Here is a 10,405-nt window from a genome sequence, read left to right as displayed (position 1 = left end):
CAGCTTAATAATATTGGCACTACTGATATGAGAACTTTTTGCCTCTTACCGTGAAAGGAAAATTCATTTCTGAGGATTCCTTTAATTTTTCGTGAGTAGAACAAGTTGAATACCCTTGCCCTTGCCTTTCTCGTTTTCATTATACAGAAGAAAAAAAATGGTTTACTCATTTGGAAATCAGAGAAGCTGTAAATGTTTTCTTCATTTACTTGTAACTGCATTTTTCCTTCTATTTGTGCAATTCTTTGCATTAACAGCACGACGGTGATGAAAACTGAATTTGGAAAAAAAAGAAACTCCCATGCTATCATTATTTCTTAAGAGTAGGAAATGGTTGGAGCACTAACTGTAAGGTACAGGTCCACTGGCTGATGCCATACCAACCACATTTGGATTAACACACATACCAGCTTCTAGCTACAGCATTTATTCAGACTCTAATAGTGCTCAATTGTCTAAAAAAACCCCAATTGCCAATATATATATACACTCCCAACATAATATATATAATGCCAATTATATAGTGACAATTAATTTTCCAATAACTTCCAGCAGCTGGTTGAGAAGACTTTGTATTGCCTCTAGGCAGTTCAAACAGTGCTCAGTGACAATCTTACCTCAGGGCTGCTTTGTTGTTATGCTGTAGGGTTTTGTTTTTTTTTACTCAGCCATTTAAAATGCACAGCTAAAGGGAACACTGAGATTGTCCCGTGTTAATACATTTTGTCAGCGTTGCTTTTCCTGTCTTTATCTGAAAAAAAACCAACAAAACCCAAACAAGGTAACAGATGTCTGGTCTCCTAATGCTCCAAGTAGGAACATGACTTAGTGTTGTGCTGTGTCAGAGAGAGTTCTGCCAAAAAGTGAATGTTATTTCTAGGGCTGAGCAACGTCAAGGCAGATAACTCAAAACTGAATGCATGACCTTTTTTTTGAACCTGCTTCCGAGGTTTTATTTACTTTCTCTCCAACGTAAGTTAAAGAAATGCGACTGAAAATTTGGCTTTCTGGAAGAGACACTGGCACCACCTTAAATGTAGGAATTCCTGCTGCCCCGTGATTCAGCAAAACACATGCTAAAGGCAGGAAGCCATCCTTGTTTACTGAGGTTTTAAATGCCTGCTTACAGCCCAGCAGATGCCAGAGAGCTTCACGAAAACCCACGCGGGCTTTGTGCTGCGCTGCTTTGACAAACGGAGAACGGAATCAAATAAATGATGTAAGAGACATCTTTTTTTACTGCCTCCTTTCCTCTGTGACCGAGAAGAGGATCTGACATCTTCCTCCTCTCGCCCCCCCCAGCAGCTGGAAGCAGTAGAAATGTCACAAGGGTGATGGTTGCTGCTGACAGGAGCACATACCTGTTGTGTGCCATAATGACTCAGCCCAGGCTGCTGCAAGACAGGAACTGTAAAAAGCAAAAACCCAACACACAGCTTTATGCACACATTGCTTATTTTTTCCTGTCATTATGTTTGAGTTGGAAATTGGGTAAATGGAGTTCATCCATACAAATTCTTCATGCTTTTTCTGTCTCATTAGCTGCACAGCCCAGGCAAATGATAAATGCTCATAAAATTGCTGTATTTTATTATTTTGTTATTATTATTCTAGAGACTGGAAATGCATGGAACAGACTGCTCAAGAAATTGTATTGTTCTTATTCATTGTCATTGGTGGCCACGTATTTTGATTCTTCTGAGTTAATGACATATAATAACAAAGGTTATTTTCAAATCTTACTACAGATACTTTTCTTGGCTCATTTCTGTGGGAGATAACAAGATCTATTGAGATAATACACCAGATGCTATTCAGGGAATGACTATCAACCTGAACCAATATCTGTAAAATAATCTCTTTTCCAAATGCAAATTGCTTTCTCTACAAGCTTTTTTCTTCACAGCACAGCCACCCTAAAACTCAGCCAAACTCTGCCTTTCTAGTGTGCAATTCCTTGACACTGCAAAGCATCAACTGAGACTTTCCCTGATACCTGTTCTTCTCTTCCCTTTTTGGTCCATGACAAATTTCTTTCATACATTCTGGCAAATACATGTTTTACTTCTGCAAACATTCATAAAGGGCAGGTGCAAGACTCCAATCAGGATCCCTTACATCTTGAATACAGAACTGCTTTTCCTACAGCTTAAGTCTGTCTTTTGTACCAGGTGTCAGCTGTAACAACACTTCACTGGGCTCCAGCACCCCTCAAAAAACTCATTTTGTCTGAATGTGGGTCTTGATTTTTCATGTGCACCACAGAAAATGCATTGAGGGGTCTTATCTTCATTTCAACACTTCTTCTGTCCTCCACCATTAATTCAAATGCATTTCAGATTCCGACCTCTCTGGGAAGAGGTTGATTTCTGACCACACAGAAGTAACACAGCACCAACAGGCAGGTTTTACTGAAGCATGTGTGTGACAACACTAAGGTCAACCGGGGCTAAAACTCAATAGAAGCTGCGTGGCTTCTGTATTTAAACACAGTACACTGAAATTACACCTCAATTCCTCTACAAATCTGCTGACTCTGTGTCAGGCCAGTGCTTCTCACACTGCTTGTAAAGTCACTGCCTGTGGGAGAGAGGCCTCCATTCTATATCCATCGTATCAACTCCTGGAAGAACATATTACACCACTTCTGTAGGATATTCTTTCTGGTACTGAGGTACTGCAGCCACTAGATATTTTTCTTCTAAGGAAAACAGGCAAACTTGATGCCTAGGACTCTCCACCACAACACTTTAATATGATTTAAAATGTATCCCCTGCTTTACTTTTTTCCTCTGCAAATATATTTTTGTTTTCTTGAAAGTAACAAGAGACTTCTGTGATTGTCTGAAGTCTGGCTAGCGAGAAAAAGTGAATACCTGAACACACCAGAGGTTGTTTTAAAAATGCCTGCGTGGCCACTGGTCATGGAAACATGGTTAAGACATGTCTCAACTTAAAAAAATAAAAAAAAGATTCCTCCTAGTAGTGTGTGTCTGGCTGTGTCCAGTAAGCTCATGTGAGCTTACAGGTCTTGCAATTAATACCATCAGAAAACAGTAAATACCATATCTTCAAAGAGGTTGTTCTATCTCAGAAAACTGGTGCTTTAATGATAGCAAGAGCCTTAAAAAAACCCAGCCTTTTAAGTTTATCCCTTACTGCCAAAGGATAGAGCAAGTGAACAGGCAAACATGCTGTATTTCTTTGACTTTTGGGGAGAAATTAAAGAAATTCTACACTACTAGTTCCTTCTCTGTAAGCGAAATGCTGGGAGTTCCTAAAAATAATCTCCTCTGCAAGTGAGGAAAAACTCAGAGGATATAATTTTATTGCAGTGAATCATATCTCTGCTAAAGCAGAAATGTATAGGTCGAAATATGTTGGTGGACAAGGAGTGATCATGAGTCAGCAGTGCCTGCTGTGGCTAAAAGGCAGATGGGGTCCTGGGCTGCATCTGTGGGGACAGAGTGGGATCTTCCCATCCTACTCATCACCTGTCATGCTGCACCTCCAGTCACAGAATGGTTTGGGTTGGAAGGGACCTTAAAGACCATCTGGTTCCAACCCCCTTGCCATGGGCAGGGACACCTTCCACTAGAGCCTGTGGAAGGAACTTGGAGCACCGTGTCCAGTTCGTGTCCCCACAGTTCAAGAAAGAAGCAGAAGGACAAGAGAGGGTCCAAAGGAAGGTCAGGAAGGTGATCAAAGGGCTGGAGTACCTGCCCTGTGAGGAAGCACTGAAGGAATTAGGTGTTCCCTCCTTGGAGAAGAGGGGGGGGGAATTCATCATGGTCACTGAAGTGAGCAGAGCCAGGGCCACCAGGTCCACAGCCAAGTGCTCTAGTGCAGTACAAGGCATGGGGAGAGTGTCCTGGTGTGGGGGAACCTGGGAGCTCTGGGAGGAGGGGAGCAGGCTGAGGAGTATCAGGTAGTATGAGAGAGAGAGCAGCTACTGGAATCACAGCCTGCCTTTCCCTGGGACAGGCCCACCATGCAGATGGGACACATGGTTTGCAGGATTCCACATCCTCTCTCTCTCTCCCTGGCTGAATACAGTGACTGAAGGGATTGGGGGCAATAGTGACAGTTCCTGCCCAGCTGGGGTGGTTTGACCTTGGCTGGACACCAGGTGCTCACTAAGCCACTCTGTCAGTCCCCCTTCTCAGCTTCTGTCCCCTTCTCAGCCAGGTGGGGGAGAGAGAACAACTCCCAGGTTGAGATGGGGTAGTTTGCCAAAGCAAAAGTTTGTGTGCACACAAGCAAAGAAAAAACCCAAACATTTTGTTCTCTGCTTCCCATCAGCAAGAAATGTCTGGCCACTTCCCAGGAAGGGCTTCGGCACATGGAGTGGCTGCTCTGGAAGGTAAATGTTGGAAATAACAATATTCTTCCTGCTTCCCTTGGCTTTTACCTCTGAGCTGATGTCATATGGTCTGGAATATCCCTTTGGTCACTTTGGGGATAGCTGGCCCAGCTGTGTCCCCTCCCAGGACCTTGCTCATCCCCTGGTGTGTTATCAACACCTTTCCAGCTCCCACTGCAAAGCACAGCCCCGGGAGGGACGAGATGGGAAACCAACCCCAGCTCAGCCAGACCCACCACAGCACTGCAGTGGCAGTGTCTCCTCTGGGACTGCTCCACATTCCCAGGTGCCCATGGATAACAGGCACAAGGCTCTGCAAGAGGGTGGGAACAAGAGGAGGACAATGGTTCATAAAGGTTGGAGGTGTCACCAAGGTTAGTGGTCTGTGCCCTGAGTCAAAACAGCTTCCATACAGAGAAGAGGCTGGATTATTGTCGCAGGAGAATTCCTTCCCTGGGGAACAGAAGGGCCAGTTTGCTGAGCTGACACTTCTTGGGGGAGTCTGCTGCCTCCCTGGCAGTGCCCCATGGCTGGAGGGTTTCAATATGTGAGTGAACAGGGCATTAGATAATCTCGTCTAGGCTCCCTTTTCCTTCCAACCCGGGCTGTTCTGCAATTCCAGGTATCTCTGATATGATTATAAAGCAAAATTCTAAATATGGCATATTTGTTTGTATAATCAGCAAATGCAGGACTTGTTTAGACACCCAGTTCAATTTATGGATGCAAATAGTAACTAGAAATGAAACCCACGAGTATATGAAACATTGTTTCCCAAGAAAAATAGGAACACTGGACACAGGCAATTAAGCATTCCCTATGTTTTCTAGATGAATATGCAAATTTGACATTCAAATCAGACACCTAAAAAAAAAAAACCCTCATCCAAGCAAAAACGCTAAGAACATAAGCAGTCCAAAGTTTAAGTCTTCCTGCTCTAACTTTAATTACTTGCCATAATTTCAGTTAAGGGCAAGGCACTTTAGTAGGTTATCATTTTGTTCCTCCCAACTGTTTCAAAAGTCAAGTACAGTTTCCCCTGACAAAACACGCAGCGCGTGGAATTTTTAGATGGAGAATTTACAGCAGAGTAGCATGCAGAGAATTCATTACAGCCGGGAGAAGGCACTGCGAGAAGGTGACAGTATTGTTTGCATAATAGGTTTGTCTGCTGGAAACTAAGAGAACTACCGAACTGGCTTAATAAATTACATGCGTTTTTCGGTAGCTAAAGGGAAGCATAAGCAGGTCCTGGGAGAAAAACGGTGAAAAGGCTGAATAGATGAAGCAAAGAAAAATCAAAATATTATGGGATAAGCTGTTAAAACCTGCGTTTACCGACACAGAATCACGCTGCTATTTAACGCAGATTTACAGGACAAAGGAATCTAATGGCCTGTAATTCAGGGCCACGAGGCTTTTAGGACGGGAGGACTTGAAGTGCCCCTCCCCTCTCACATCAGATGTGCAGCTCCTCAGTTCAGATTGGGTCCCAGTTTGCATTTAGCATTTTGGGGAGTGATATAAGTTTCTGGCCCGTTCCATTGCTTGTGATTTCATTATTCTGCCCTAGGATGAGACTTTGTGATATCATATTCTAAGGCCATAGATTATTAACATCATTGAACAAAAAGCACCATAGTCCTCTACAACCCTTTAACTCTGCTTCAGGGTGATTTTTAAGAGCCAAAAGTGAACTGTGGCCACAATTAGGTCTTGGAGTTGACCACTGTTGCAGATCTGTGTTGTAATTATAAAGTAACTTTTTTTAACCTTTAGGTTAAAAACCAACAGCCTGGTCTAGTGGAAGGTGTCCCTGCTTGTGTTAGGGGGCTGGAACGAGATGATCTTTAATGTCCCTTCTAACCAAACCATTCTGTGATTCTATAATTCTAGGAAGTGAATAACATCAGAATGTTCTTATTAGATTTAAAGTGGAAAAGGGCCAGCAGAGGTTATACTAGTTGAGGAAACCAAGTTGTACTGCTCTTCGGGTGAAAGAGCGTGGCAGGGAGGGAAAGAGAGCACGGTGAAATAAAGATCAGACCATGTGCACTGCACCTCTGGATGCTATGAAATGAAAACACCACATTGCGAAGCCAAAGACTCATGAAGTCGATCTCTTCTCTTCTATTGGGAGGGTGGGGTTGGTCGGACTCAAAATTCTCCTTGGCTGATTTAAGCTGCCTTTGGTGTGAAGGAGCTGCAAAGCAAGTTCAGCCTAAGGACATCGTTAGAGAGAGGACCAAACCTAAAGAGAAGAGCAGAAGAGCATTAGCATATCAGCAAATCTGTTTTCACACCTTCTCTCTCACACACACACACATAGGTACATACACAGCTCCAGTGGATCCTGCCAACATTTGCAGCACCAAACACTGCTATGAAGACACTTCTCCCTGTGTGCACCCTGGTGCTGGAGACCTACCCCAGTCACACACTACGGCTCTTTGTCTTCCGTTTTATCAGTCCTAGAAAATGGACAGTGCTCTTATTGAGTGTCTTGAATCCCAAGTCTATTTGATAGTCATTGCAGGCTTGATGTGCAGCAGTCTTTGTGAAGAAACACACAGTCTTTACATAAACAGGCTGACCTTTGTAACTGGCATTTTGTCAGGAGGGGCTGAAGGGGAGGAGAAAAGGGGAGAGAAGAGCCTGTGCTACTTGTTGCTGTGAGAGAAATCATATTCTGAGGCAAGGAGGCAAGATGGCATGCCTTTCACTTTATAACTGCATAAGGCAGCATACATATGCCTACATATTTAACAGCTACTACAATTGAAATGGACACTGCATGTTTTTGACAAACTGTAGCATCCTTCCTTCAGTCCTTTTCTTACCTCCTTGCTAATGAAAAAGTCAATAAAACCCCAAGCAGGGCAAATCATTACTAAGATCAGCTCATTTAGCATAAAAATGATTAAACATGCTGACAGGAACAAACCCACGTGATGCCAGAGGAATCTTGGGTTTCTGTGGTTTTCCGAATATCTCGTGACAGATTCTGGAAACATAAAACTGCCAGACTGGCAAACGGCCGTGAACTGGTGCTTACAGAGCTAATGGAGAGAAGACAAAAACTTTCTTGATCAAAAAGCTCCACAGAAATTACCATCTCTTTTTGAAGACCACACGTAGCACAGCAGACAAGTGCTGGTGTAATGCTGCCATCACTCCGTACTGCCCAACGCATACATCACATAATGGGTATGGTTAGTGTGCTTATCGATCCCGGGAAGCATGAGGTGAACACAGCCAGGCTACACCGCAGGGATGCCAAAGCTCCTGGTTGATCTGCAGGCTGTTCCCCGGACACGGACTGGCTTTCGGTTTAGCTCTCAGCCCAATTATACACGGGGAAAAGCGGTTTTATCAGCCATGAACGCGTGTCTGCTCACAGCACGGATGGAGGAGAGGGACTAGGGGTAGGGGGGGACACACACCGAGCTCCATAAATGCTGGCACTGCCTCCCTCTCCTCCACACACCTTGAGATTCCGCACACATTCCAGAGGCACTATGTGAAGAAAAGGGAGATTTTTCCACCGAGCCAGGTCGTGATTTCCATACAGAGAGCCTGGAAGCGCCGAGAAGGAAAGGGGGGAGGATGAAGAGGGGGATGAAGGGGAGATGCTCCTCTTACCCAGGGCAGGAGAGGGGCACGGGTGATGAGCAGCGGCATTTCCGCCCACCCTCCCTCCTCCGCAGAGGTTCCTCGCCGCGGTGTCTCCTCCCCGCGCCGCTCCCACAGCCTGTTCCCCGCTCCAGGACCCGCAGCCCTTCCCTGCCGGGCACGAAGGGACAGCGGCCCCGGCGGGGAGGGGATGCGGGGAGAGCCCCTCCGACAGCCGGGCTGCGGAATAAATAAAATAAAAGGCTGTGAAACAAAGGGTTGGCCGAGGGTGGGGGCCGAGCAGGAAGCTGGGATGCTCTTACCCGGTCGATGTCGCCGCTGCGGCTCGCTGGAGCCCTACCCGGCTGTGTCGCTGTCCCCGCTCCGCGGCTCCCCCTGCGCCGCTCCCCCGCCCCGAGGCAGGTGGCGAATGCCCGCGGCCCCGGAGCCCCGTGGACTCCGAGCCCCCCGAACCCCCGAGCCCCGCGGACCCCGAGCCCGACCAGCGGCGTCCCCAGCGCCCCGGCCGGTGGCTGAGCCGCCCCCCCGGCCCTCTGTGGCCCGCCCGGCTCGCTCCAGCCTCCCACTGCTCGGTGCTCCACCTGCCTGGGCAAAGCCCCTCTCCATCCTGCCTGCTGCTGAGATCCCGCGGTTTATTATTCTTTCCTCGAGAATCGCTTCCATCACCACCAAAAAAACCCCACCTCAACCCCAGCAAATCCCATTCCTCCCCGCAACTCCTCTCGCTATTCGGGTTTGCTTCCCTCTCTCCTCCTCCTTCTCTCTCCTCCCTCCCTCCTCCCCTCCTTTCCCCGTTTTGGGTCTGGAGCCTCTCTCTGCCCTACACACACACACACAGACAGGCACGCACGGTGTAAATGGGTTGTTTCACACACAGAACTGCTGCCGGTTCCCCAAGTCCCCCCGCCCTGCTCAGCCCTGCTCTAGCCTGAAGCCGCAGACCATGGACTATGTGCTCGGAGCCGGGACGCGTTTTGCTCGCAGCCGCTTCGCCTCCTGCGATTTCAGCCGGTGAGTAGGTTTGATTTCGCGTTCAGGGTGGCGTGTCTCCGACAGAAAGGACGCTAACGACAGGGAGAAATAAAAATAATAATAAAAAAATAATAAAATGATAAAAAAGTATTGCCTCGCCTTGCTCCTGACCGAGCTGGCTCCACTTTCTAAACTCGAAGGAATTAGGAAGCACCAGTCCTGTGCCCACATCCATCGCCAGTGCCCGGCGCTGTTGGCAGCGCGCACCGCAGCACCGCTCCCAGAGCCGTCCCCATCTCACCGCTTGCTCACCACATTCGAGTCATGTTTCCATCGGGCGCCTCACCTGCTCCATTCCCTGGTTTAACCCTTGCAGGCAAAGCCGTGGATGCTGGAAGGGCTCAGGGTTTCCCCCCCCCCCGCCGTGTAGAGGAAAGGACAGAAATGCTGGTGGCCGAGGGAGCCGTGAGCGTGCCTGAGGAGTGTCTGGGAATCCGCGGGGGGAGATCAGGTGGAAAAGTTCATCGCTCTTCCTGATCCCCTGAAGAACTCGGATTGGATTGGAGGTGGGGAAGGATTCTCCAGAAGGATAGGAAAGGATTTCCAGTCCCGTGGAATGGGCTGGGAGGTGGCAGCGGCTCGAGCGAGGGCGGCCGGGCGTGCGGGGGAGCAGCGGGGGCTGTGGGGGCTCCTGCCCTGCGGCTGCGGGGCTTCTGTCCCTGCCGCTGTCGCTGCTCGCTCCGTGCCCTTCCCGCATGTCTCAATCCCAGCGCACCTGATTTTACTCACTACTGTTTTGGGGAATGCCTGTATTTTCGGCCGGCCTGAGGAGTGCAGGGTAGGAGAAGAGGCGTCGTCTTCCCAAAACGTACACCCTGTATATCTACCTGGGGCGCAGAGTGTCTCTTGGATCAAGTAGGGGCTTCTTTACTTTGAAAGAAAAATAGAGAAGAACTAAGGGAAATAAACGCTCTAAGTCAAAAAAAGGACAAGTGCCTTCAAGAGTGCTATTTGTGGTTAATACTTTGAGGATTTCTGTGTCTCTAATTAGCGTCAGAGATCCACCCACGGTCAATAGCAGAAGGTAGGGAGGAAACGTTCCCTCTCGCTGGGAGGTATTGACTGGCTCCGTGTAGCTGTCATTCGGGTGCAGGGGAGGTGTGTGTGTGTGTGTCCGTGTGTGCGCAGCCGTGTCTCCAAAGCAGTGCATGCAGAGATCACAAGGAGGCTGCTAAAGGTTTGCAAGCAGGTGGAGATGCCAGGGAGAAACACACAGGATCCCGATTTATTGCTTGGCGGCAATAAAGCAGAAGACGGGAAAGCCCCAATGGCCCTTTCAGTGCCCGAGTGTGCTACCCCCTGCTTTTCTTTCCACCTCCTCTCCCCCCCACTCCCGGCCTCCAAATTGCTGGCTGATTTAGGGAAAGGGGGAGTGAA

The 10,405-nt window shown here is 47.8% G+C and overlaps 1 protein-coding gene and 1 long non-coding RNA gene across 3 annotated transcripts in view; one reads left to right on the top strand and one right to left on the bottom strand.

The window, feature by feature from the left end:
- Nucleotides 1–2,502: 2,502 nt before the first annotated feature.
- Nucleotides 2,503–9,637, bottom strand: LOC108506713. Of its 2 annotated transcripts, none has more exons than XR_001877861.1 (6): nt 9,315–9,637; nt 8,578–9,060; nt 7,851–7,939; nt 7,308–7,422; nt 6,701–6,834; nt 2,503–6,614 (listed from the first exon to the last, which is right to left on the bottom strand). It is a non-coding gene; the product is annotated as an uncharacterized LOC108506713 (long non-coding RNA). The 2 variants fall into 2 exon arrangements; XR_001877860.1 differs by having other exon boundaries at nt 8,939–9,060.
- Nucleotides 8,838–10,405, top strand: part of LOC108506711 (BMP/retinoic acid-inducible neural-specific protein 3) — a 159,408-nt gene continuing 157,840 nt past the window's right edge. The window contains exon 1 of the mRNA XM_017834046.1: nt 8,838–9,007. The gene's annotated coding sequence lies outside the window, so the exon portion shown is untranslated. The remainder of the gene's footprint in view (nt 9,008–10,405) is intronic.

Source organism: Lepidothrix coronata, unplaced genomic scaffold (assembly GCF_001604755.1).
Source record: "Lepidothrix coronata isolate B3197 unplaced genomic scaffold, Lepidothrix_coronata-1.0 Scaffold228, whole genome shotgun sequence".
Classification (NCBI taxonomy): Eukaryota; Metazoa; Chordata; class Aves; order Passeriformes; family Pipridae; genus Lepidothrix; species Lepidothrix coronata.
Note: the sequence above shows the minus strand (reverse complement) of the source record. Positions and strands in the feature narration are given on the sequence as shown.